The sequence below is a fragment of the Lathyrus oleraceus genome, chromosome 3 (genome assembly GCF_024323335.1).
Source record: "Lathyrus oleraceus cultivar Zhongwan6 chromosome 3, CAAS_Psat_ZW6_1.0, whole genome shotgun sequence".
NCBI classification, from domain to species: domain Eukaryota; kingdom Viridiplantae; phylum Streptophyta; class Magnoliopsida; order Fabales; family Fabaceae; genus Lathyrus; species Lathyrus oleraceus.
In genome coordinates, this window is record NC_066581.1 from 85,087,774 (window position 1) to 85,115,017 (window position 27,244).

Here is a 27,244-nt window from a genome sequence, read left to right on the forward strand (position 1 = left end):
TTTGGTATTCCCTTCGGTCTCTAGGTTAGCCTCTACTTCCTTTTCATCCATGTGAAGTGTGCTAGCAATGATCTCAAGGGGTAAAGATTCATCTATCCCTTCAAATAGTGGCTTGTTCTTCATAGGAATCCTAACAAGACGCTCGAATTCTTCCAACGTTGGTGCTAGCTGGAAGTCTTGGAATGTGAAACATCTTAAAGGTAGGTCATAAAATTGAGCTAGAGTAACTAAATTTGTTTGGTCCACTCGTTGGTTGAGGATGCTGAGCAGATTGTCATAGTTCTTCCTAAAGTTGATTCTGTACACCGGGTGCATCTGAGAGACCAAGTCACGTAAGCTCCTTAGATCGGGATCTTTGAACTTGAAAGAGTAAATGTTTCTTTTGCTTGATTCTATGTTTCTTGAATTCCTGCAACTTATGACACTCAGATTCCTTGGAAATAAAATAATATGAATGTCATGTTATGAATGATGTTATGCATGCCACAGGTAGGTCAATATACAGGCCGTGAGAGTGGGTATCCTTGGTTACTAAACAAAACCCTTTTGGGAGGATGCTAAAGTTAAAAGGTTCCCAAAGTCATCAATCCCTATTTAGGAAAGTTATTGTCATGACGAAAGCTCATCTGCCAATAACATCCCAAAAAAGAGTCTCGTCTGGGTGAGGCCTTCGTATAATCCCAAAGAGGAAGACTCCTAGTGGGTCCATACTACAAAACTCTCGAGTCCAAGATTCTAATAAGGTTCTCAGAGTCATAGATCGAGGTTGGAAATATTAATGTAAGATAGTAATATGTCCAAGGGATCTCATCTGATTGGGGCTTTCATATTAACCTAATAAGTTTGAGATTTTTCAGGTAAATACTACATAACCACCGGATATAATGGGTTAAAAGGTCCCTAGAGTCATTGGTCCAACTTGAGAATACTATCATCGTGACGAAAACTCGTCGGGCAATAATATCTCAAGAGAATCTCCTATAGGCGGGGTCTTCGTATCTTCCCAACAAGGAAGACTCCTTGTGGGCGTCCACTACACAACCACCAACTTAATCTTATGGTTTTTCTCAGACTCGTGTGGAGAGCCTATCTCACAAAATATCACCAACCAGAGAACCCCAATAATACATAGCCAATAAAACACCAGACAATAATTATGACAGCATAATAATACAGAATAAATAACAAACAGATAAACATAATTAACACACAATACAACAACTGAACTAACTTAGGCTTCACTCTCTTTTGCTTGGAGCTAGTCCCCAGCAGAGTCGCCATCTGTCGCATCTCGAAAAATATGATTCCTCGCGGAAAAAATTACGTTCGAACAGAGTCGCCACCGAACTTTATTTATCCCATTGAAGGAATAGGAAAATATAGATAAAACCTTTAAGAAATGGAATAATGGTCATCACAACCATATTCGGGGTTCGGGAGTTGATTATGCAAGGGGAAGGTATTAGCACCCCTCACGTCCATTGTACTCAACGGGAACCTTTTAGTTCTAATTTGCATTTTGAGTGTTAATTTATGTTTGTTTGTTATCTTTGGGTTATAAAATATTAAAAATAGAAATGGATGAGAACCTCAGAAAGGATAAAGGGGAGGTTTTTTATTAGTGTGCTCGCGAAGATACAACAATCTCCTGCCTATGTATCCTTAAATAAGGAAATCAGAGCATTCGTAGTTCGGGGAACTACGGTTAGTTGGTGTTTTTTAGTGAACAATTGTTTAGATCGTGTTCTAAAGGCTAAACGTTGGCTTGTCTACTCTCGGCGGAGGCTTAAGCATTGGTTTGTTATGCGCATTAGAAAGGATTAAATGGTGTTCCTTCTGAAAATAGTTTAGGTCACACGGGGATGACAAGTTGGATTAATATGTTTGACGTTTTGTTTGGTTGAGATGTTTTTTGTTGGATGACGATTACTCGAATAGTTGAGTAAGACAACTCGTATCCTAACAGTCAGGAAAGGTAATAGAAGACTCTAGACCACTTTCTTTTTCATCCTTAATTATAGAAAGGATTTGATAATAATTAAGGTGTTTTGAATGGATGACGAATACTCGGATAATCGAGTAAGACAACTCGTATCCTAATAATCGGGAAAAGGAATAGAAGACTCTAGACCGCTTTCTGTTTCATCTGAGTACTTATGAAAATAAGGTTGTATATGGTTGACGTATTTTAGGATGAACGACAAGTATTTGAATGACTGAGTAAAACAACTCATATCCAAGCATTTGAGAAGAAGAGTTGAAAGCTCAAAACCATCTCCTTTTTCGTATAGTTTGTTAAGAAAATGATTTGATTAAGTTGTATATTTGTGGAAAAATGACGATTGTTTGACTGACCGAGTAAGAGAACTCGTATTCAACCAATTGAGGAGAGAAGTTGAAAACTCAAAGTCAACTCCCTTTTCATTTAGCTTACTGTGAAAATCATTTGATTTAATCTTGGTTTAAGGTTTGTAAAGAAACGACAATTAATTGACTAACCAAGTAAGAGAACTTGTATTCAAATAGTCGAGGAGAAAAATTGAAGACTCAAAGTCATCTCCCTTTTCATTTCTTATTATAAAAGGACTTGATTTATTTGTGCTTGGGTGGATTAGAAATGACGATTATTCGACTAACCGAGTAAAAGAATTTGTATTCAAATAATCGAGGAGAGGAGTTGAAAACTCAAAACCATTTCCTTTTTTATTCCTAAATGAAATAGTGTTTAATTGTGATTAGGTATTTTAATTCTTAATAAAGAATACTCGATGTCGGACCAAGGTTTAAAATTTGTATTTTTGCGAATGAATTGAATTCATTTAGTGAATAATTCATCTAATCGATTAATTAAAACCGAATAGGTCTCATTGTAAGAAGGCCCAAGAGTAAGCCATGTGAGGTTGATGGCGATGCTTTAAAAAGCGATCGACTTACAAAGTTGTTTGAAAATGGGCTCGACTTTGAATAGAGAAATATGTGATTTATTTTTAAATAATTTAATATAGCAATTAGAGTGATTATGGGATAAGGGTTAATATGAAAATATAACTCAAATCATGGTTCAAACGAATTTAGGAATTGCACAAGTAGGTTTAATCAAACACATTCAAGATGATATCTTAAACAAATTCTACAACTTGACATAATGATTAATTTTCAATTAACAAATAAAGCATTTAAAATAAAAGTTGAAATACATAAAATAAAAATATTGCTTTTTATAACAATATTACCTTAATATACATTTTATATGTATATATGAAAAATGTAATAAAGAAAAAATAATTGAACAAGCAAAAAATAAAAGAAAATGGGTTGATAGTAAGAGAGGCCCAAATCTGGGTGTTGTACATAATAACAAGGGGGTTTAAATAACAAAAATGTCTTTGGGCCCAATTCAAGAGGCCCAAAATCAAAGGGAGGAGGTTCTGAACCCGATCAACCTTGTTGACGTCCAGCGAAGCTCTTGACCGTCAAATCCACTTATCTGACTTGGTCAAACGAATGGGTGAGGTCTGATTGGCAAGGCACTGTAAGGAAACGTGGGGAAGTCCACACAGGATTTCCTGGTTGACCAAAGTCAACCCAGGCGTGGCCTTCCAAGAGGAAGCCACTTGGCGCACATGCGCCCACTCCAAACGGCCATTTAAAAACGGAAATGAAAGAGAAAGCCTCATTTGCTCATTTTCTTTCTCTCTCTTCACTCAAAACTCAGAGTTGATCTGCAACTCTCACCTTTCTTCTCTGTCATCACCATGGCCAACACCTGCCGGAGAAGACGGTGGCGGCCGACCAACAGTGGCGGCGCCTTCTTCTTCTCCGGCGACCCCCACCCAAAAAACCTAAACTTCCAAACATAAACCCCACTTATTTTTGGCCGGAGAATCCAAATCCGGACTCCCTTTCCCCTAAATCTGCCTCAAACGGCCGGATCGACGCCCCTATCAAAATGGAGATTCAAAACTCCGTTCAACTCTCAACATCCACCACGCGTGGCCACTGCTAACGGACTCAAACCCAACAATTGGTAAGAAAACTTTCAAAAAAACCTAACCCTAATTTTAAATTTATACCCAATAATTATTGTGATTTCATGAAATTAACAAAGGGGTTTTGTTTTATTTACAGCAATGAACAAAATGGCGTACGAATTTTAAGCGAAGAAGGAGAGAAGAGGGCTACTTGGTTTGCGTCGCCGGCGATTCGTCACGCCTCAGATAAGTTCTTCTTCTCCTTTAACTTTTCATCCTCTTCTATTTTTCTCTCTGAACGCTTTTCCTTTGGTTGCTGTTTGGTTTTGTTGAATGTTCGGGTTATCTCGATTTCTTGCAGAAATTAACACTGTCCTTATTTGTGTGTTCTCTGGGTATATATAATGATTTTATTAAGTCTTGAGATAACTTGTTAGGTTATCTTTTTCATCCAGATTTTATGGGATCATTATTTTGTGGATTTATTGTTGTTTTGAACTGGTAATGGAACACGTTCTTGGGTGTTCATGATGGTCTTTTGGGCAAAGCAATAATCTATTCAATTCATCAATTTATTTTCCAGTTTTCTAAGTGTTTATTGAAAAGACTTTTAATCTTTGAGTTGATTTTTGCAGGTAACACAAATGAAGTGACCTCTATTTTGGAAAGAAGTTTGCTCCAGCTTTTGGAGGAGGTTGTATTTTGGGGTGCTTCACTCCAAAAGACGGTTTTGGCAATGGCTTTCGAGAATTCCGTTTTCAAACTGCTCGATATGCATCAACCTCGCTTATTCCATTTTTCAAATTTAGTCATTGGGGATGTAACTTTGGACTTTTGGATTATTTGTAATATCTTAGACTAAAAATTCATTTATGTAATTAATCTCTTTTTTTTAACATTTAAACTTTATTTTATTTAGAAACTTGTTTGGACCATCATAAGCACTTAACTAGTGGTTGCCTTCAGTATATTACCATCAACAAAATCAAACGTAACCAAAGATTTAAAATGAACCACAAGTCATAAGTATTGTAACTTCATTTCCAATCACAAAACCAACAAAGGATTTTGGCACATGAGTCTTAAACATGGTGACTTATCTTAAATCTAACACATACATGCTTCAAAAAAATGCAAATTTAGTTTAAGGACCTATGAAGGGCTTAGAAATTTGACACATATATTTGAGATGTGAAAATGAGCTTAATAACAAGTGATCATAAAAAATAATCATGGCTCTTAATACTTACTGATAAATGGACTTTGGATTAGTAATGTAAAAAGATTTGAACCACACTTTGCAATGTTAATTATGGACATGTTTATGTGAATGGGCCCCTTTTTTAAAACCAAAAGATCTTATGGATAAACCAAAATGGGCCTCGTTAACCAATAAGTCCCGAAATGCATATACCATACCATGCTTCAATAACAAAAATAAGAGACAAATGCAACAAATGTTTTCTTGAGTCATGTACAAGGATCTTAACAGATGAAATGCTACTGAAAATTTGATGTCACTTAGGGCTGAGAAACCCTAAGATAGAGTTTATGCCTTAAGATAGAGTTCATGCCTTATAACATCTGGTAGTGAATGCTGGTGAAAGTTTTTTTCTTACCCGAACAAAATTGGGGTATGACAACCTAGATGAACTTTATGAAAGGTAGGGTGAATTTTAGGGTATGACAATAGTCATGGAGCAATTACAATGAAGATCGACAACATGTCAGCTATCAATCTGGCGAAGAATCTGATAGCACATGGTTGAAGCAAGCACATCGAAATGAGGTTTCATTATCTTTGAGAGCAGGTAGAAGATGGGAAGATGAATGTGGAACACTGCAGAACTGAGAATCAGATTGCATACATCATGACGAAGGGAGTTCATGTCGAAGTGTTCAAAAGACTAAGAGCTATGATGAATATCGATAGCTTAGACACAATGAATTAGGTGGTGTGTCGAATTGTAATTCGTTGTGTCGAACCAGGTTGCTCGACAGAAGAAAGAAAGTGTCGAACCACCTAGGGTGTTGAGTTGTGTTAGTGTGTCGAAGTGTCGAAGCATGTTGCTTCACACAAGGTTTTGACTTAAGTCTATTTTAGTAGTGTTAGCTATTTTAGACATTTATAGTTTTGGAATTATGCTTGGGGTCCAAGCTAAACTAAATCTATAAATATAGTGAGTAACCCTTGTGAATAGAGCATTCATAACACTGTATTCACAGTATTTTACAGTTGCAAAGTAAATAAAAAGTTTTCTACGGTTTGTGGGCAGAGAGAAACTCTGCATAACTTTAATTCTTCTTCTCCTTCATGATTTTTTACTTTCTTTCTTTCTCCATTATTCTTTTCTTACGTTAACACATTAACATTATCGATTTTATTTATTTATATTCATCTTGTTCTTATGTCTGAATGGATACACGGTGTCTTTAATTATAGTGTAAACCATAAACTAAATTTTTGTATTAAGTTTTTAACTTATACTTTGTGTTTTTGTTAATTTTAACTTTGTAGAAATATAGCGTCAAGAAACAAAGGTTGGAATATTTGAGAAATTCACATGGAGGATTGAAAACTTCTCTCGCTTGAAAACCAAGGAGCTTTACTCCGATCCTTTCGTGCTTAAGGGTATCCTTGGTATTTTAATATATTCCTTCCAACCACTTTGAATTGATTGGATATGTATTTTCTTTTTTATGTGTGTTTAGATCTGATTTGTGTGTTTAGATCTCACTCTTATTCATTATATTTGCATATTTTTATTTAATTTGTTTTTATTTAGGAGGATTCTTGTGTTTCTAAAAGGGAATGATGTTGATAACCAGTTATCAATATATTTGGAGGCTATGCAAACAACCAATATGTATGATGGATGGAGCAGAGATGTCAAATTTAGTAAACACATCATTACTCTATAGTTTTGTTTTATTGACTTTTCATATATCAATTCTTCAGAAACTAACCATGAGTTCAATGCAATTCAGAAGAACTGGGGTTTTCATTCTTTCATGAGTTTATCTCTGCTTCATGATCCTAACAAAGGGTTTATTGCGAAGGATGTTTGTATTATTGGTGCCGAGGTTTCAGTTCTGAAGGTTACACATGAGAATCAAATGAATCAAGAAGATAATTTAACCGTTTGCACTAAACATAATTTAGAGTTATTCTCACCTTCAATTGAAGAATTTGTGGATTTTACTAGTATAGGAAAACTAGAGGAAAAAAATTCTCGTAATACTTTACTTATTGAGTCTGAGCCAAAGAAAAGTCGCAAATTTACTGATTTGGCGTTTGCAGCATTAAGGAAAGTTATTTATTATCTTAAGACTAAAAAAGTGAAAGATATGAATGAAGAAGCTTGTAAGGATCTTCAAGCTTTATGGGATGAAGTTGAGAAATATATATTTGATCTTAATTGTATAGAGCCTCATGTTCAATATGTTTTAGGAATGAAAACTTATGTGGAGAGAGTTTTGGAGGTTGAGAAGTTGAAGAAGAGTGTGGTTGCACTTGTGCTTGAAACAGAGAGGGTAAAGGGAAAGTTGGGTGCTGCTGAGGTAAATCTTAAGATAGAAAGATACTTGTTGAAATCAAAAGGCTTTACAAAACTATATTTGGAGTCTCAATTAGGATGTGGGCTTTAAAGAAATAGATTTCGAGATTTTTCAATGTTTAATCTTTAGTTGAAAGCGTTATTAAAAGACAAACTGTTTATTTATGAATATTTTTCTTTAGAAGTTTCATATTTCATACATAACGAATGTAAGCTATAAAAATGAACTTGAGAAGAAATCAATGACCAATACTATGGAATTTTGCTCATGTTGTAGTTTTTTTTTGTAATTTTAAGTTGAATGTAATATGTGTTTGGATAAATTATAAATGATTTATGATGGTTGGAAATTGAATTTGGTTTAGGTTTGTAATGGATGGATGTTAGTTTGAATGATGTAATGTATTGTAAATGTTGAAAAGTATTGTAATGTGAAGTAGTTGTTGAACATTTTTGCATATGAAGTTAGAAATTAATAGATATACGATTTGAATCGGATGAAAATGTATGGTTTATGGTCCAATGATGAATAGAAATATGGTTTTGGTTTGAAATTGTGGTTTGGGTTGACTTTGGTCAAATTTGACCAAAAAGTCAACCATTGACCAAAGTCAACACTTGGTCAAAGTTCCATTCTTTTTGTATTTTCTCGTGTAATGAATCACTGTAATGAATGTAATTGACCATTTGAATGAAATTGGATTGGTTTTTGAATTGGATTTAATATTTGAAATGAATTTCGTTCATGAAGTGTAATTGAGACGATCAAAGGTTATGACTTTTCAAGGTTTGCAATGGTTTGAAATGGCTTTAAACATGAACACCAAACGCCTGAGCAAGTTATGAACATGAGGCGATGATAAAATGAAATTTGTGGGGTCAAAACCAAAGGAGGCAACATGAATGGCCAAAGAATAAGGTTGTAAGATGAAGTTTGACCAAGCAAAATCAAGCACAATGGGTGATGAAGAACCAAATGAGGTTAGGGTTTGTGGAAACATCATTAAGTGAGGATCCCCAGATTAAGGTTTTGCTTCGCCAAGAAGTCACAGTTGAATCTCCAAAGTTGACGTACATACACAAGTTCCAAGAGATACCTCCAATTAGGGTTTGATTGTTTGAGCTACCTTTAGCTACAGAGAAATCCCATTTTCCACTAGGTACAAGCACAAAGCCTGGAATCTAAGATACCCGTCCTCTTGTATCGGACCATGATTATGGAGATGAAATGAAATGTCCATAAGGCTATGAATATGATTAAATTTAGTGACCTAGATGAACTTTATGAAAGGTAGAGTGAATTTTGGGGTATGACAAGAGTCATGGAGCAATTACAATGAAGATCGACAGCATGTCAGCTATCAATCTGGCGAAGAATCCGATAACACATGGTCGAAGCAAGCACATCGAAATGAGGTTCCATTATCTTTAAGAGCAGGTAGAAGATGGGAAGATGAATGTGGAACACTGCAGAACTGAGAATCAGATTGCATACATCATGACGAAGGGAGTTCATGTCGAAGTGTTCAAAAGACTAAGAGCTATGATGAATGTAGATAGCTTAGGCACAATGAATTAGGTGGTGTGTTGAATTGTAACTCCTTGTGTCGAACCAGATTGCTCGACATAAGCAAGAAAGTGTCGAACCACCTAGGGTGTTGAGTTGTGTTAGTGTGTCGAAGTATGTTGCTTCACACAGGGTTTTGACTTAAGTCTATTTTAGTAGTGTTAGCTATTTTAGACTTTTATAGTTTTGGGATTATGCTTGGGGTCCAAGCTAAACTAAATCTATAAATATAGTGAGTAACCTTTGTGAATAGAACATTCATCACATTGTATTCACAGTATTTTACAGTTGCAAAGTAAATAAAAAGTTTTCTACGGTTTGTGGGCAGAGAGAAATTCTGCATAACTTTAATTCTTCTTCTCCTTCATCATTTTTTACTTTCTTTCTCCATTATTCTTTTCTTACGTTAACACATTAACATTATCGATTTTATTTATTTATATTCATCTTGTTCTTATGTCTGAATGGATACACAGTGTCTTTAATTATAGTGTAAACCATGAACTAAATTTTTGTATTAAGTTTTTAACTTATACTTTGTGTTTTTGTTAATTCTAACTTTGTAGAAATAGAGCGTCAAGAAACAAAGGTTGGAATATTTGAGAAATTCACATGGAGGATTGAAAACTTCTCTCGCTTGAAAACCAAGGAGCTTTACTCCGATCCTTTCGTGCTTAAGGGTATCCTTGGTATTTTAATATATTCGTTCCAACCACTTTGAATTGATTGGATATGTATTTTCTTTTTTATGTGTGTTTAGATCTGATTTGTGTGTTTAGATCTCACTCTTATTCATTATATTTGCATATTTTTATTTAATTTGTTTTTATTTAGGAGGATTCTTGTGTTTCTAAAAGGGTATGATGTAGATTACCAATTATCAATATATTTGGAGGCTATGCAAACAACCAATATGTATGATGGATGGAGCAGAAATGTCAAATTTAGTAAACACATCATTACTCTATAGTTTTATTTTATTGACTTTTCATATATCAATTCTTCAGAAACTAACCATGAGATCAATGCAAGTCAGAAGAACTGGGGTTTTCATTCTTTCATGAGTTTATCTCTGCTTCATGATCCTAACAAAGGGTTTATTGTGAAGGATGTTTGTATTGTTGGTGCCGAGGTTTCAGTTCTTAAGGTTACACATGAGAATCAAATGAATCAAGAAGATAATTTAACCGTTTGCACTAAACATAATGTAGAGTTATTCTCACCTTCAATTGAAGAATTTCTGGATTTTACTAGTATAGAAAAACTAGAGGAAAAATATTCTCATAATACTTTACTTATTGAGTCTGAGCCAAAGAAAAGTCACAAGTTTACTGATTTGGCGTTTGCAGCATTAAGGAGAGTTATTTATTTCCTTAAGACTAAAAAAGTGAAAGATATGAATGAAGAAGCTTGTAAGGATCTTCAAGTTTTATGGGATGAAGTTGAGAAATATATATTTGATCTTAATTGTATAGAGCCTCATGTTCAATATGTTTTAGGAATGAAAAGTTATGTGGAATGAGTTTTGGAGGTTGAGAAGTTGAAGAAGAGTGTGGTTGCACTTGTGCTTGAAACAGAGAGGGTAAAGGGAAAGTTGGGAGCTGCTGAGGTAAATCTTAAGATGGAAAGATACTTGTTGAAATCAAAAGGCTTTAAAGAAATAGATTTGGAGTCTCAATTAGGACGTGGGCTTTAAAGAAGTAGATTTCGAGATTTTCAATGTTTAATCTTTAGTTGAAAGCGTGTTTTCCTACTTGATTAAAAGACATAAACTTTTTTTTTTATAGACAAAAGTAATATTAGAAAAGAGCACAAGGGTGCTCAACCCTTATGAAGTTTTTTTAGCTTTAGAAGTTTCATATTTCATATGTAACGATTGTAACCTATAAAATGAACTTGAGAATTCAACTACCTAGGTCTTGGTTTTCTAATATAACCTCCTTTTCAACTTTGTATATTAGAAAGTTGTACATACTAAATATTACTGATAATTATTACAATTTTAAAATAATTTTAAAAATTAGATGTATATTTGTGCGATGAAATAAATCACTTATGTCAAATTAATATTTAAAATAGAAAATAAATACTCTTCTATAATGCATCTTCTTCAACATTATTTTGTGATGTTTCAAAGTATACATCTATTGAAGAAGAAATATATAATTAATAAATCGGAAACAACAATAAAATTAACAACAAAAAGTATAATTTTTTAATTTAGAAATTAATATACTTCTAACCCACTCTTTGTGACGCTTCGTAGTATACACTTAAAAACCATAATTAAGAAATAGAAGACGACAATAAATTTAGGAAGACAATATCTATCTGAGATTAATTGTTATGTATTATTGGTGTAAAATTTTTTACACTGTCAATACATCACAATCATCCATTTGGGTTACTTTACATGTGTTTATTGAAAAAGTTAAATTTCTTTCAATAATTAATGATTGTGATTAACTGATAGTTTTACACTATCAGTATATTTCAATTAAACTCTACCTAAAAACACCAAAAACTCAAAAACAACACTAAAGTTAGAAAATAAATACACTCATACAATTCAACTTCTTCAACATCATTTTATGATGTTTCAAAGTATACATCTATCGAAAAAAAATATATAATTAAGAAATAAGAAACAACAATAAAGTTACGAACAAAATATATAATCTTTTTATTTAGAAATTAATATATTTCTTCTAACCCCCTCTCTCCTACAACTCAACTTCCTTAACATTATTCTGTGATGTTTCATTTTATGCACCGAAAAACATAAATTAAAAAATAGAAAACGACAATAAAGTTAGGTAAACAATACTTGAAAAAAAACATAACCAAAATTTTTATTAAAATATAAAAGAGTGATATATATATATATATATATATATATATATATATATATATATATATATATATATATATATATATTATAATAAATTAGCTGATATATATATTACAATTAATTAAATATGAAACTATTTTATATACAAATATTCTTAACACATGCAATCAAGCTGGATCTTATATGTCATATGAGTCAACTTTGTTACAAATGTAATCTATTCGAGAATGCCTAAGAGACTTTCTAAACATATCAGCTAATTGATCTTCGGATTTTATGAAATTTGTGGTGATTTCTCCTGATAGTACATAGTCTGTTACATAATGACTGTTTATTTCTATGTGCTTGACTCGTTCATGAAAAATTGAATTAGATGCAACGTGGAATGATGCTTGATTATTGCATATGATTTTTGTGTTTTGAAGATCTCTTATCCTAAGTTCTAAGATTATATTACCTTCAATCATAACACAATATCCGGATGTAGATCTCCTATCCGACGGTGACCCGACCCGGTCTGCATCTGAATAACAAATTATTTTAGCACCACCTTTATCTTTATATAATAGTTCTTTTCTTGGTGCAATCTTTATATATCTAAGAATTTGAATGACTGCATCCCAATGACTATCACAAGGAGTGTCCAAAAATTGGCTCACAATGCTCACCGCAAATGTAATATTTGGTCTTGTGACTGTAAGATAGTTGAGTCTTCCCACAAGTCGTCGATATCTTCTCGGGTATTTCAATGGCTCCCCTTGACCCTGTTTACCGTGAAAATTGGTAAACAGACTCTGGTCTCCAAAAATGGCTTACTTTACAAGATCAACCAGTGAATCCTAAGACATGTGCTCTTGTTAAATTATATTTGAAAGTCTATGAACACTTCGACAATGTCCATAATTTGAGAATGTTGTTTATAGTTTAAAAGTAAATGCAGAATTTGTAAAGGAGTTGCAATAAAGAACTTCAAAGTAAATTGCAATAAGAAAAAATAATTGATAAATTGCAAATGACTTCAATTGAAATGAAAATATGGTGATTCATACGTACATTATCAACGAACTTGTTTCTCAAACATACTTAGATACTTAGAGTAATTTGTGAGTATTTGTACAATGATTGAACACACGGAAATCCTATACACTAAGACCCATATTTATACTAAGTCGAAAATAACCGCTATTAACGGTCTTTTCTCCAAAAAATGACACATTTCGCTTGCATGCCTTCACTTTGCCATAGTTTTACACGCGTCATTTTAGATAAATGGATAAGGACAAAAGATATTTATCATCCTTATTCAAAATTTAAAATCTCTCGTCGAACGCAACCTCAGTATTGCTTCCGTCGAAGTTGCACTCTAAACTCGTAAATCCTTCTAAGTCCTAAAACCAGCATTTCCCTCTTATACAAAGAACCTTTTCGACTAAGATCTCCCAAAATACTTCTTGTCGAAGTCAAAACATCTTCAAAATATTTCTTTTTCCCATCATACTTAATCCAACCTTGGCGTCGAAATTTCAGCTAGCTTGATGTTGGGATCCATAAGAGTATCAACAGGACAACAATCAAGCATACCAATTTCATTGAGAATGTCTAAGGTATACTTGCAATGGTTGATTGCAATGTCGGATGAGTAATGGGGAACTTTGATACCTAAGAAGTATCTAAGTGAATCCAAATCTTTTGTTTGAAAGTTTTTCAAAAGATGAGTTTTGAGTCACTGAATACCCTCAGTATTGGCTCCAATGATAACAATGTCACCAACATAGACCACAAGAAAGATGTGTTGACCAGTGAAGGAATGAAGGAAGAAAATAAAGTGATCTGCTTCACATCTAATCATATCGAACTGTATCAAGGCAGAGCTGAAGCGACCAAACCAAGCACATGGGGGTTGTTTCAGCCCATAAAGAGAACGAAGAAGCCGATAAACAAGTTTAGAATTTTCAGGAATAGTAAAACATGAAGGCTAATCCATATAAACTCCCTTCTTCAACTCTTTGTGGAAAAAGACATTTTTAATGTCCATCTGATAAAACAACCAATGATGAATATCACCCATTGTAAGAAAAAGGCGTATTGAACTTATCTTGGCCCACCGGAGAAAAAGTTTCACTATAATCAAGACCAAATATTTATGTATATCCTTTGGCTACCAAACGGGATTTGAAACGATTAGCCTGACCATTTGGTCTAACCTTCACTGTATAAACTCATCGACATCCTAATATAGTTTTGTCCGAAGTTAAAGTAACAATGCCCTAAGTGTTATTTGAATGTAATGTAACCACTTCTTCCACCATCTCCTACCGCCCATTGGGATCAGTCATAGCTTCACTTGTAGACTTAGGAATAGATACAAAATTCAAAGCAGAGACATAGGAAGAAGAAAAAGGGTCACAATTAAAATACAAGCATATTCAGGATTAGGATGATGAGATTGAATACCTTTCCGTAATTCTATTGGAAGGTCAAGTGTAGGTGACGTAATTAGAAGAGAAGTTGGCGCAGAAGATGGTGTTATTGGTTCAATATCATATATAACCTCTGATGGATGGGGTGTTAGTTGTTGGCAATGAAGGTGTAACTAGTGTAGGAATGATGGAAGGGATATCTCGAGCATCTAAAGTACCATTCTCATCAGGTAACACAGAGGTAGAGAAAATGGTGAGGTTTCAAAGAATGTGACATCGGAGGAAAAAATGTATCGTTGAAGTTGGGGACAAAAACAACGATATCCTTTTTGTATACGTGTGTAGCCTATAAAGATACATTTGAGAGCTTTGGCATAAAGTTTGTCTTTACCTGGACTGAGGTCATGAACAAAGCATATACAACCAAAGACGTGGAGAGGAATGAGGTAGAGATTATATTGTGGGTTCAAGATAAAGTATGGAATTTGATCCTGAATGATCAATTAAGGCATTTAGTTAATAAGGTGACAAGTTGTATGAAGAGCATCACCCAAAAAATGAGAAGGGACATTGTGGTGAAGTTAAAAGAGTTCGTGCAGTTTCAACTAAATGGAAATTTTTTCGTTCAACGACACCATTTTGTTATGGTGTACGAGCACATGATGATTGGTGAATAATCCCATGTGATGCTAAAAAAGATTGAAACTGGGATGGCATATATTCCCGAGAATCATCAGTGCGTGAAGTTTTATTGGAAATGTCAAAATGATTTTTAATTTTGGCATAAAATTCTTGGAATATATGGAATACATTTGAACAGTTTTTCATCAAAAATAACCAAGTACATCATGAAAAATTATCGATGAAGATTACGAAGTAATAATATCCTAAAGTTGACTTGACACGACTAGGACCCCAAATATCATAATGAACTAAAGCAAAAGGTAACGCAACACTTTTATTTACTCGATGACAATAGGTGTGACGAGTATCTTTTCCTAATTGACATGACTGATACTTAAATGACGAAAGCTTAGAAAAATCAGGAACTAAAAGACGCATTTTATTAAGTCTATGGTGACCTAAATATTGATATGGAAGGCTTTGAGAGGCAATAAAAACACATGACACCGTTGATGATAAATGATATAATACTCCATACTCACTCCATGTTCCAATCGTCCATCCTATATGTTGATCCTAGACATAAACATATTTATCAATAAACAAAATTGAACAATCAAGAATACGAGTGACCTTTTTAACGGATATTATATTGAATGGAAAACCAGGAATATATAACACAAAATCTAAAGACAAGTTTGGAAGTGGATGTGTCTGACCAAGGCCTTGAACTTTTATTTTAGAAGGCAAAGAATCAGAATAAAAGGAGTGAGATAAAAGGAACTTATTACCAGTCATATGATCATAGGCACCAGAGTCAAGGATCCACGGACCAGGGGAGAAAGATGTAGAGACAGAGTCTACAGGATTATCAAACTGAGCAACATTGGCAGAAGATGATGGTTGGTGAACTGCTTTGAACTAAAGGAACTCATTATAATCAGCGATTGGAATAATAACTTCTTTGGTGATAGTTGGTTGAGCGACAACATAAATCATAGGTTGTCGTTGTTGCTCTCTTGCCTTTGTACGACATTCAGCTTCAATATGGCCATAATGATTGTAGTTATAACAAATACTATGGCGTTAGCCACCGCATCATCTGTTTCATCCACCACAACCATGATAGTGGGAGGCAAGCATAGATGATTCAATGGATGTCCCAATAGTCTTTCACACGGGATAAGCGAAATCTTAGTAAATGTGGTAGAATTGGTTCCTCCAATGAGAGTTGATGTCTTGAAACGAAAAATTGAGTACAGATCTGGAAAGAGGGCAAGACGGTGATGTTGACGATGGAAATCGCAACGAGATGGGCTGCCAGACGCGTTGTCAAACGTTGTCAGAGCGGTGGCGCGTGAGGTCCACGCACGAAGGAGAAAAGGTACGTGGGAAGGTGGACGACTGTGAGATTTTGAGGAGTCGTCGATCTGAAAGAGGCGATTTCTACGGTATAGGTATTTCGTCAGAAGGACGTCATGAGCAGTGACGCTATTGGCGGTAGTATGGATTGTGGTCGAAAAATAATGGTATGGCGATGACAGGGAATGAGTCACAAAAAAAAAATTCTCATCGGAAGACAATGGACAATTGGGTAAAACACGACAAATAATTGAATCTCAACAAGTTCTGGATACCATATTGAAGTATCAAAGAGTGAAAAACATTTGAATAAATCATTTATCTAAAAAACACTACGGAGATTGTACTATGTATAGAAAGATTATAGCTAATTACATGTTATTGTCAATATTGGACTAATTTATATACAAATATTCTTAACAAAATTTATAAACAACACTAAAGTTAGAAAGAAAAATAAAATCCATAAATTTAACGAGAACAATAGTTATTATAATCCACCCTTTAATATTATTATGTGATGCTTCAAAGTATGTCCTTACAAAAGAAAAATAACAAATATTGAGTTAGAGGAAATAAAAATATATATTTTTTTTAATAATCAAAAATAAAAACCATAAACTGATAGAGAAATTCACCACTACACAAATTAGTGGACTCTAGTTTAAAAAATATATAAGCTAGTTAAAAAAAAATGCACCTACAAAATAAATATAAGAAGAAAAAATAAAAATGATATAGGTTTTAAAGATTGAGATACTTCTTCTAAACCGCCATTTTCTATAACTCAATTTCTTCAATAATATTTTATGGTATCTAAAAATGATGTATTTGTAAAAAACATAATTAAGAGTTAGAAACCAACAATAAATTTAGGAAGAGAGAATAAAAATCATACATTTGAAGACATACTGAGAATTAGAAAGAAATTTTTTTTAGAAGAGAGAATACAAACCATTAGACTTAAAGACGTTAATACTTCTTCAAACTCGTGGGCTCTTATATTCTAACTCCTAAAAAAGTATATTTATATACCTACAAATAAAACATCAATAATTAATAAATAACAATAGAAATATAAATAGTTCTGCCAACCTGCGATTTCTTACCTTCCAACTTCTAAAGAAGTATATTTATGTACCTACAAATAAAACATAACTAATAAATAGAAATAGAACAAAATGCATCAATGAATAATATATTTACTAAAAATAAATTTTACAATTATTTTTAATTGAAAATAATAAAGAAATAATTCAGAATAAAAAATAAAAAGTGGACATTATACTTCTTTCAACTTGCGGTCTCTTATATTTCAACTTCTACAAAAAAAGTATATTTATGTACCTACAAAATAAACATAATTAATAATTAACAAATAACAATAAAAATAGAAATAAAAGAAAATACGCATCAATGAACAATATATTTACTAAAATATATAAGCTATTTGCTAAAAAAAATGTATCTTAACAAAAAGCATAAGAAGGGAAAATAAAAATTATAAGATTTCAAGAGTGAGATACTTCTTCTAAAACATAATCTCTTACCATTCAGCTTTATCAACAATATTTTATGATACTTTAAATTGTGCACATGTAAAAAACATTACTTAGAATTAGAAAACAACAATATATTTAAGAAGAGAGAATTGATAATTCTTCGTGTCCTTAATAGGTTGAGTAATATTCTGATAGGAACTAGCAGTAGAGAATTCTCCATTTGTAGTTCAACTCCAAATGCAAATGTCTTGTTGGTTGTTATCCCTTAGTGGAGGCTCTATAACATGAATCTTCTAAACAATATCAGTAGGAACCTGAGACTTAAGAAAGCTCTAATTCCAATCTCTTTGAGTATCAACTAACTTATTAAGCATGGTGATATCTTGGATATAGGCATTGTTAAAAAGAACCTCTATAAGCTTATCAAGAGTAAGGTTATCCCAAGCATTTTTTCTTTTCCCATCCCCTATTTCCCACAAAGTAAGGTTATCAAGAGTAGACCGATTTTTAGCAATATTTTTCCACACGCTGGAGTCACACTTTTTAACTTCCATCTTATGCCTTGCAACCATATTCTTTTTGTATTTGTTCTTCAATATTTGACCCCAGAAAGCCTTGTCACCATACTTAAGCTTCCAACTCATCTTGTTTATGCATGCCTCATTCATTCAGCTAAGATGTCTTAAGCCCAATCCACTAAAATTATTTGGTTTGCAAATGTCATACCATCTAATGGTATGAATCTTATTAGTCTCACTACTGCGGCTCCAAGTAAAATCCCTTTGCATCCTTCGGATCTTCTTCAAGCATTCTTTAGGCACCATATTTCTCATCATGTGTAAGTTGGGAGAGCTTCTATGACAAATTTAGCAAGAGTGACACGCCTAATAAAGGATAATTAATTACGTTTCCAATGACTCAACCTAATTTTCACTTTATCCACCAAGTGTTGATAGTGTTTTGCGTCAGACTCTTACCTGTCAGAGGCACCCCAAGGTACATTCTCAGTTCCTTAACTTTTTTGAAGTCAGAAATGGAAGTTATTCTTCTTCTAGTACACAAAGGAGTGTTTTTAGAGAGCATGATTCTAGTTTTCTCCTTACTGACTTGTTGACCAGAAGCAGCACAAAACATATTCAAAACTTACATGATGCTAGTGATTTGTCTTTCAGTTGCTTGGATGAAAAGCAATAGATCATCCGCAAACATGAGGTGAGAAACAATAGGGCATTGTCTACCGAATTTCAGACCTATCCAATTTTTATTCTCCACCGCATCCATAATCAAATGCGATAATTTATCCATAGACAAAATGAAGAGATAGGGAGAGACAGGGTCACCTTATCTTAGCCCTTTCTTAGATTTGAAGTAGTCACCCTTATTCCCATTCCAGTTAACACGCATTTGGACAGTAGAGATAGCTCGTATGAGGATATGTCTCAACTTTCGATGTAAGACTAACTCCATAAGCACATTCTCCACAAAGTTCTAACTTTCACAATCATAAGCTTTATCTAAGTCCACCTTTATCGCAAAGAAACTATTTTTACCCTTTAACCGGTTCATACTACGAAGAAGCTCTCAAGTAACCACAATATTATCATAGATATTTATTTAAAGGATGAAACCATTCTGATTCGAAGTTATAATGTCGTTCACGAGGCCTTTCATTCTATTCACAAAAATACAACTCATACTTTTATATATAACATTATAGATTGCTATAGGACGAACTTGAATGATGAACTCCGGTTGATTAGTTTTGGGAATAAGATAAATATCAGTTTGATTAACCTCGGTAAGCTTCTCTGAATGTTGTCGTAAAAGATTTATGTATCTACACACTCTGCCTCCAACAATCTCGCAAGAATTTTGGAAAATTTCTGTGGGGAAACCGTCGGGACCGGGAGATTTCCTGGGGCCATCTCGAAAATGGCTTGTTTGATCTCTTCCACTACGCCAAAAAGCGCTTTTAACAGCGCATCTTAGACAGCGCTTTTAACAGAAAGCGCTGTCTAAAGTTAAAATTAAAATAAAGCGCTGAAAATGTTCCAAGAAAATACTAAAAGCGCTGTCTAAGGGGGGGTCTTAGACAGCGCTTTTTAAAAGCGCTGTCTAAGACCCCCCCTTAGACAGCGCTTTTAGGAAGCGCTTTTTAATATAGACCTTAGACAGCGCTTTTGATAAAGCGCTGTCTAAAGTCTTTAAATTAAAAAAAAAATTAAAAAACAAAAGCGCTGTCTAAGGTGGGGTTTAGAAAGCGCTTTTGGAAAGCGCTGTCTAAGGCATACCTTAGAAAGCGCTTTCCACAAAAGCGCTTTCTAAGGTCTAATAAAAATAAAATTTCAGACCTTAGCGCTTTCGTTTTCTGTTCATTTGTTTTCCCTCTTCTTCACTCACGCAGTCGTAACCTTCTTCTCCTCAGTCTCCAACAGCCATAACCTTCTTCTCCAAAACACGACATCACGCATATCACCCTATTTTCCTTCAACTTCCGAAAACCCTAGTTTCTGCCTTCAAGGGTCCCTCCGCCGTCACCCGCCGCACTCGCCTCTCACCTCCGAACCTCCGCCGTCACCCAAACAATCAAAGGTTGCAGCGCAAGGAGACACTTGAATACGGTACGTTCTGCTCTAATGCACTTCCTCTTCTTCCATTGTCAATTACAATAAGAAAAATTAATGAACTCAGTGGGATTTCTGTCATAGAATGAAGTTAGAATGTTGGAGTGTTCTTGGATTTGTTACTGCAATAGTTTCTTTCTTTTATACTTGTTGCAGTTGTATGTTTTGCCTATGTTAATTGCTCTGCTTGAATGGACCCGTTGTTGTTTATTATAGCCTTGTATGTGTGCAATTAGATCCATGGCTGAACGTATGTGTATGGGTTGGTGTTAGCATATGGCTGCCCTGTTTCAAGATACTTCTTTTTCGTTTTTATTGTTTTTCTTGTGTTTGTGTGTTTTTTCTGAGCTAGGGTGATTCTATGAGTACCATGTTCAATTTCTAAATTGTTTGGAGCCTCCTTAGGTTTAAAGTTTTTGCAGGCAGTTTATTTATTTGCATGCGCACTTGTGAGACTTTTTAAAGAACTTATGGAAACAACTTATAAGTTATAACATGTCCATAAGTTGTTTTCAGCTTATTTATTTGCATAGAGTATAATAAGTGCTTATGCCTTAAGTACTTATTTATTGGATATAGAGTCTAAATCAAATATTTGAGAATTAAAGTGAGGATTATTACAGCATATAGGATGGTAGAAAGCTCTTCTATTGATTGTATCTTCCACTTTTCAAAATCATTTTCTGTAAAGGCTGCTATGATCAAGAATTGGATCAATCCAAAGAAACATGTGAATGAAGTCATTGTGAGTTTAGCTGGATACTTTTTCACAACAGGATCCTGCACAAAAATTTACAATTCTTGTTATAAAATTGATAATTGAAAATGTTTAGGGTTTAAACTTTAGGTATTTCCCGGTGTATGATTATTGATAATTATACCTGAAAAACTATCCAACCGGCCCATGATAAACAATGTCCAAGCAAGAATATGCAACCCCATGTCCAATTTTGATTTTTTGTTGAAGAGGTGATGTTTTCTTGCATTTGAATAGGTAGTTTTTTTTCTTTTTAACTGTGAAAGTGTTGTTCATCTCACTTTCATTCTAAAGTAGGAAAACCATGGATAAAACATGGATCTGTGCCGATCGAATGACCAAAGAGTACGAGAGTGGGGTTTTGGAATTCGTTAAGTATGCTGTTCAACACGCTGAAAACCCCAGACGAATGCATTGTCCTTGCTTGCGTTGTTGTTATATTGGTAAGGTTGACGCACATGGATTGAAATCGCATTTGCTGAGGCATGGAATTGATCAAAGTTATCAGTGTTGGATATTTCATGGTGAGAAAATTAACGAGAATGTTGAATCGAGTGGAAAAAGTAGTACGACCTATGCTTCATACGACAAAGACACGGAAACATACGATTGTGATCGAGTTGAAGAGATTGTAGAAGCACTGGAAGAAGATCTTCATGATTGTCCTGAAATGTTTGAGAGGATGGTAAGCGATGCTGAGAAACCGTTGTACAAAGGTTGCACTAAATTCTCAAGACTTTCTGCGGTATTAAAGTTGTACAACTTAAAGGCGGGTAATGGATGGTCGGATAAAAGTTTCACAGAGTTGTTGGCCCTTATGAGAGAAATGCTACCGGATGATAATGTTCTTCCTAATCGAACCTATGAGGCAAAAAAAATGTTGTGCTCTATTGGCATGAGCTATGATAAGATACATGCTTGTCCTAACGATTGCATTTTGTTTCGTAACGAATATGCAATGTTAACTGAGTGCCCTAAATGCGGTTTGTCTCGATATAAGAAAAGATTATCTCCCGCAAAAGTCTTATGGTATTTTCCGATAATTCCGAGATTTAGGCGCATGTTTCGTAGTGAAACCGATGCAAGACATCTTACTTGGCATGCAGATGAAAGAATTATTGATGGAATGTATCGGCATCCGGCTGATTCACCACAGTGGTCGAAGATTGATAATGATTATCCTGAGTTTGGATCAGAAGCAAGAAACCTTCGATTGGCATTATCTACTGATGGAATGAACCCACATGGTCTTCAAAGTATCTCACATACCACATGGCCTGTGATTCTTATGATTTATAACCTACCTCCGTCGCTATGTATGAAGCGTAAGTACATGATGTTATCTATGTTAATCTCTGGGCCTAAACAACCAGGGAATGACATAGACGTATACTTGACACCTCTGATCGAAGATTTAAAGATTTTGTGGGAGAACGGTGTGGAGGTTTATGATGGATATAGGAAAGAAAGTTTCAATTTGAGGGCGATGTTGTTTGGCACAATTAATGATTTTCCAGCATACGGGAATCTATCTGGGTATAGCATTAAAGGTCAACGTGCGTGTCCTGTTTGTGAAGACGGAACCGATACGATTCGATTGGAACTTTGCCAGAAGAATGTGTTTCTCGGTCATCGTAGATTCTTACATTCTAAACATCACTACCGTGGGTGGAGAAAAGCATTCAATGGAGACACCGAACATCGTAGAGCTCCACCCGCATTGTCAGGTGAACAAGTTTTTGAAAAGGTGAAAGATGTGCGTACTGAGTTTGGCAAGCCTTTTGCACATAAGATTGTGAAAGGTGGGTGGAAGAAAAGGTCGATATTTTTTGAATTGCCATATTGGAAGTCTTTGTACGTGAGACATTTTCTCGATGTTATGCATATTGAAAAAAACGTATTTGAAAGTGTTATCGGTACATTACTCAATATAAAAGGCAAGTCTAAGGATGGCCTTAAAGCAAGGGAGGACATGTTAAAAATGGGAATGAGAACTGAATTAGCACCCGTGAAGAAAGGAAGACGAACATATCTACCACCTGCTGCTTTTACTTTATCTAGAAAGGAGAAAAAAAAATTGTGTAAGTCTCTGAGTGAAGTTAAGGTTCCAGAAGGATACTCATCTGATATCAGAAGACTTGTTTCTATGAAAGACCTCAAGTTGAAGAATTTGAAGACACATGATTGCCATGTTATAATGGAACATTTTCTACCGATAGGTATACGTTCTATTTTGCCAGAAAAAGTAAGAAGTGCCATAACTAAATTGTGTTTTTTCTTTAGGTCAATTTGTAGTAAGGTGATCGATCCCGAGATCTTACCAACACTACAAAAAGAGATTGTAATTACCTTGTGTGAGCTTGAAATGTATTTTCCTCCGTCTTTTTTTGACATAATGGTTCATTTAGTTGTTCATCTTGTGAAAGAGACACAGTTGTGTGGACCAGCTTATATGAGATGGATGTACCCTGCTGAACGGTATATGAAAATATTAAAAGGGTACGTGAAATCCCGAAGTCGACCAGAGGGTTGTATTGTTGAACGATACATTGTTGAAGAAGCTGTATTTGTCGAACATTCCAGAGGTAATTACATATAATTGTCTTAAATTGAACTATTTGCTTAAATTATGTATTTGACATATATACACATTAACGATTTCTTGTTATTATTGGTTTTAGGGCATTTCCCATTGTCAGCTGTATTTGTCGTCACCATACTATCAGATGGTTGGCAAGGGAAAAGTGCATAACGTTAGCGGAGTATTACTCCACACTAGAGAGCTCCCTGCTGGATGTTTGAAGGTATCAGTTGATATTGCAGTTGACCCGAATGCAGCATTACCATATCCTAGCGATGATTCGGATGCAACAACGGTGCACGAAGCAGTAGGTTCGTTTGTTGCATGGCCGACAAACCTCATATGCGTAGGATATGAGGTATATGCTTAAAACTTATGTTAACTTTAATGTGTATATTCAAAGTTTAAAATTTATGCTTAAAATTTTACTTACATATTTTCCTTGATTATGTTAAATAGACTCCCACAAAATCCAAATCAAGAAAAGAGGTAATATACAATTATATGACATATATTCATGGAAGTTGTTACATTCTTAATTTGATCTAACTATTTATATGACATGTAGGTTCAAGAAAATGAGGTTAGCAATGCCTCCGCACAACAAATAAAGGAGGTTAGGAACGCCTCCGCACGGGTAAAAAGTTCTGGTGCTAAGAAGACCGTAGCTAGGAAAAAACCTACCACCAAGTATAGGTCGTGCCTCAGGACATTTATAGAGATGACCGATATACCGACCGGAGGTGTTCGGACTATACATATGGAGGAAGGGATTTTCGGCTTTGCTCACGACCAAATGATTGGTAATGAAGACTTCATGCAAGTTTTTGGTCATGAAGAAATCGGCGTCAACGTTGTCAATACATATATTAGGTAAATCCGGTCTACTTTGTTTTATTAATTAAACAACTTATGTTAATGATGTTTACTTTATGTTAATCCGGTTTACTTTATGTTTCAAAAGAGGTGTTAATGATGTTTTTATATTAGGTTTTTGTATGACAAAATGATGCGCCCCAATGATTTGGACGAGTCATTCGGATTCTTAGCACCCGCGAGCATCAACTTAGGTTTAATCTTAAATAGACCGGATACCGTGACGGAGTACGTTCTTCGGATCCTCAATGACAATAAAGATGCGGAGAAGTTGTTTTTTATACCGTTTAATACCGGGTTAGCATTTCATTCTAAATTCATCTAATATAATTATTTTCCAAGTTACCATCTAACATTTGCCTAATCATTACAGTGGACATTGGTTGTTGCTCGCAATCAATCCTATCCGAGAAATTGTGTATTATCTTGACTCGTTAGGAAATGATTGGACAACATACCCGGATATGAAGTTCCTAATTGACACGTAAGTGAGAATGTTCAAAATTTTTCTTAGTTTATGTGAATTGTTCTAATTGCTTCATTTTTATTTTATTAGCATCCTACAAGCTTTTCGGGCCCAACGAGATATCCAAACCTCAAGGAGGGGCGCCAACCGCATTACATGGATTAAAGTGGCGGTATATTTTTAATTACCACATTTTTTATTATATTAGTGATGACACTTGATAAAACTTAGGATTTATAATCCATATTTTTTTTTCATGTAGTGTCCTCAACAACGTAATCAAATAGATTGCGGGTATTTCGTGTTGAGGTTTATGCGGGATACTCTTGCTTTGGGCCGATTAGTGATTCCCACCGATGTATGTATTTCTAACTTATGAGTTATTTTTATATTTACACATATCTCATATAATTAAATAGTTGGAATTAATTCAAAATATGTTATATTATTATGTAGTACTTTGAGGAATTCAAGTGTGCATTTTATACAAAGGATCAAGTGGACGAAATCAAAGAGGAGTGGTGTCAATTCATGATAGAGCTCAAAGTTTTTTCATAAATTTGTGTAATTTTGTAGTATATTTGTAGTATATGTAATGACTTGTAAATGTGTACATAAATTTGTAGTATATGTAATGACTTGTAAATGTGTACATAAATTTGTATATATTTTGATACATTTAAGGCAAAATTGGTTTGAATTGGTATATATATATTTGTTAGCCAAAAATTGGTAGAAAAAAGGCCAAAATGGCATGTATAAAATGTGATAACTGTCTGTCAAAATCTGGTTGAAAACAGGTAGAAATTCTGGTTTATAAACCTGGAAAAAATGTGGTTTAAAACAAAAGCTACAAAAATTTCGTATACATTAGACAGCGCTTTTGGAAAAAGCGCTGTCTAAGGGGGGCCTTAGAAAGCGCTTTAGGCAAAAGCGCTGTCTAAGGGGGGGGGGGCTTAGACAGCGCTTTATGAAAAGCGCTGTCTAAGCCCCCCCCCCCCCTTAGACAGCGCTTTTGCCTAAAGCGCTGTCTAAGGTATACCTAAAAAAATTAAAATAGGGGGGGCTTAGACAGCGCTTTTTGAAAAGCGCTGTCTAAGCCCCCCCCCCCCCCCCCTTAGACAGCGCTTTTGCCTAAAGCGCTGTCTAAGGTATACCTAAAAAAATTAAAATAGGGGGGGCTTAGACAGCGCTTTAGGACAAAGCGCTGTCTAAGGGGGGGGCCTTAGACAGCGCTTTTAAGATTTCAAAAAGCGCTGTCTAAACCTTTAGCAGCGGAGGTTTAGACAGCGCTTTAAAGCGCTGTCTAAGGCTAAAAAAAGCGCTGTCTAAGGTCTTGTTTGGCGTAGTGTTCACTGCTACAAAAAAACACTTATCACAATTATTGAAAAAGGGATACCACCATACTGGACCAACCGTTATGAGGTAAGGTGTTATTTTATGTATGATGTTTTCCACCACAGTCGTGCGACCGTGATTCTAAGTCAAGTAGTGTGCTACCTACCACAATGGTTACTTTAAACATCTGTTGTTGTATGTCTTTTAATAAACTAAAAAAATGCAGCAGTTGAACCACAACAGCAGTAATAGAACAACAACAGCAGCAACAACAAGAACAACAAGAACAAAAACAAGAATAACAAGAACAACAACAGTAACACAAGAAGAAGAAGAAGAAGAAGAAGAAGAAGAAGAAGAACAATAACAACAACAATAATAACAACAATAAGAGCAACAACAAGAACAACAATAAGAGTAACAACAAGAAAAACAAGAATAATAACAAGAACAACAACAATAACAACAACAAAAAGAACAATAATAACTAGCATTGCTAACTTGAATCCATATTTTCCTTGTCTAATTCAAGTTGGAGAAGAGGTGATGAAGTTATGAAATTTGTTGATGAAAGAAATGATGTTTTCGAGTTTTGTTTATGGAAGAAATGATGTTTTAAAACTTAGTTTAGTGGAGGAATAGAGTTTCGTAAATGGAAGAATATGTTTGGAGGTAGAAGATGAAATTCGTTTAAGTTGGAAATTCATTTAAGTTTTAAGTTTCACGTGGATCACTAATGGTAGTGTCT

The 27,244-nt window shown here is 34.5% G+C and overlaps 1 long non-coding RNA gene and 2 pseudogenes across 1 annotated transcript; all 3 read left to right on the plus strand.

Annotated features, from left to right (window-relative positions):
- The first annotated feature begins 67 nt into the window (after positions 1 to 67).
- On the plus strand, positions 68 to 7,619 carry LOC127129817 (MATH domain and coiled-coil domain-containing protein At3g58360-like; annotated as a pseudogene).
- A 683-nt stretch (positions 7,620 to 8,302) lies between these two features.
- On the plus strand, positions 8,303 to 10,791 carry LOC127129820 (MATH domain and coiled-coil domain-containing protein At3g58360-like; annotated as a pseudogene).
- A 14,021-nt stretch (positions 10,792 to 24,812) lies between these two features.
- LOC127128942 (uncharacterized) lies at positions 24,813 to 25,866 on the plus strand. Its single transcript, XR_007806096.1, has 2 exons — positions 24,813 to 24,989; positions 25,066 to 25,866. It is a non-coding gene; the product is annotated as an uncharacterized LOC127128942 (long non-coding RNA).
- Positions 25,867 to 27,244: the final 1,378 nt, after the last annotated feature.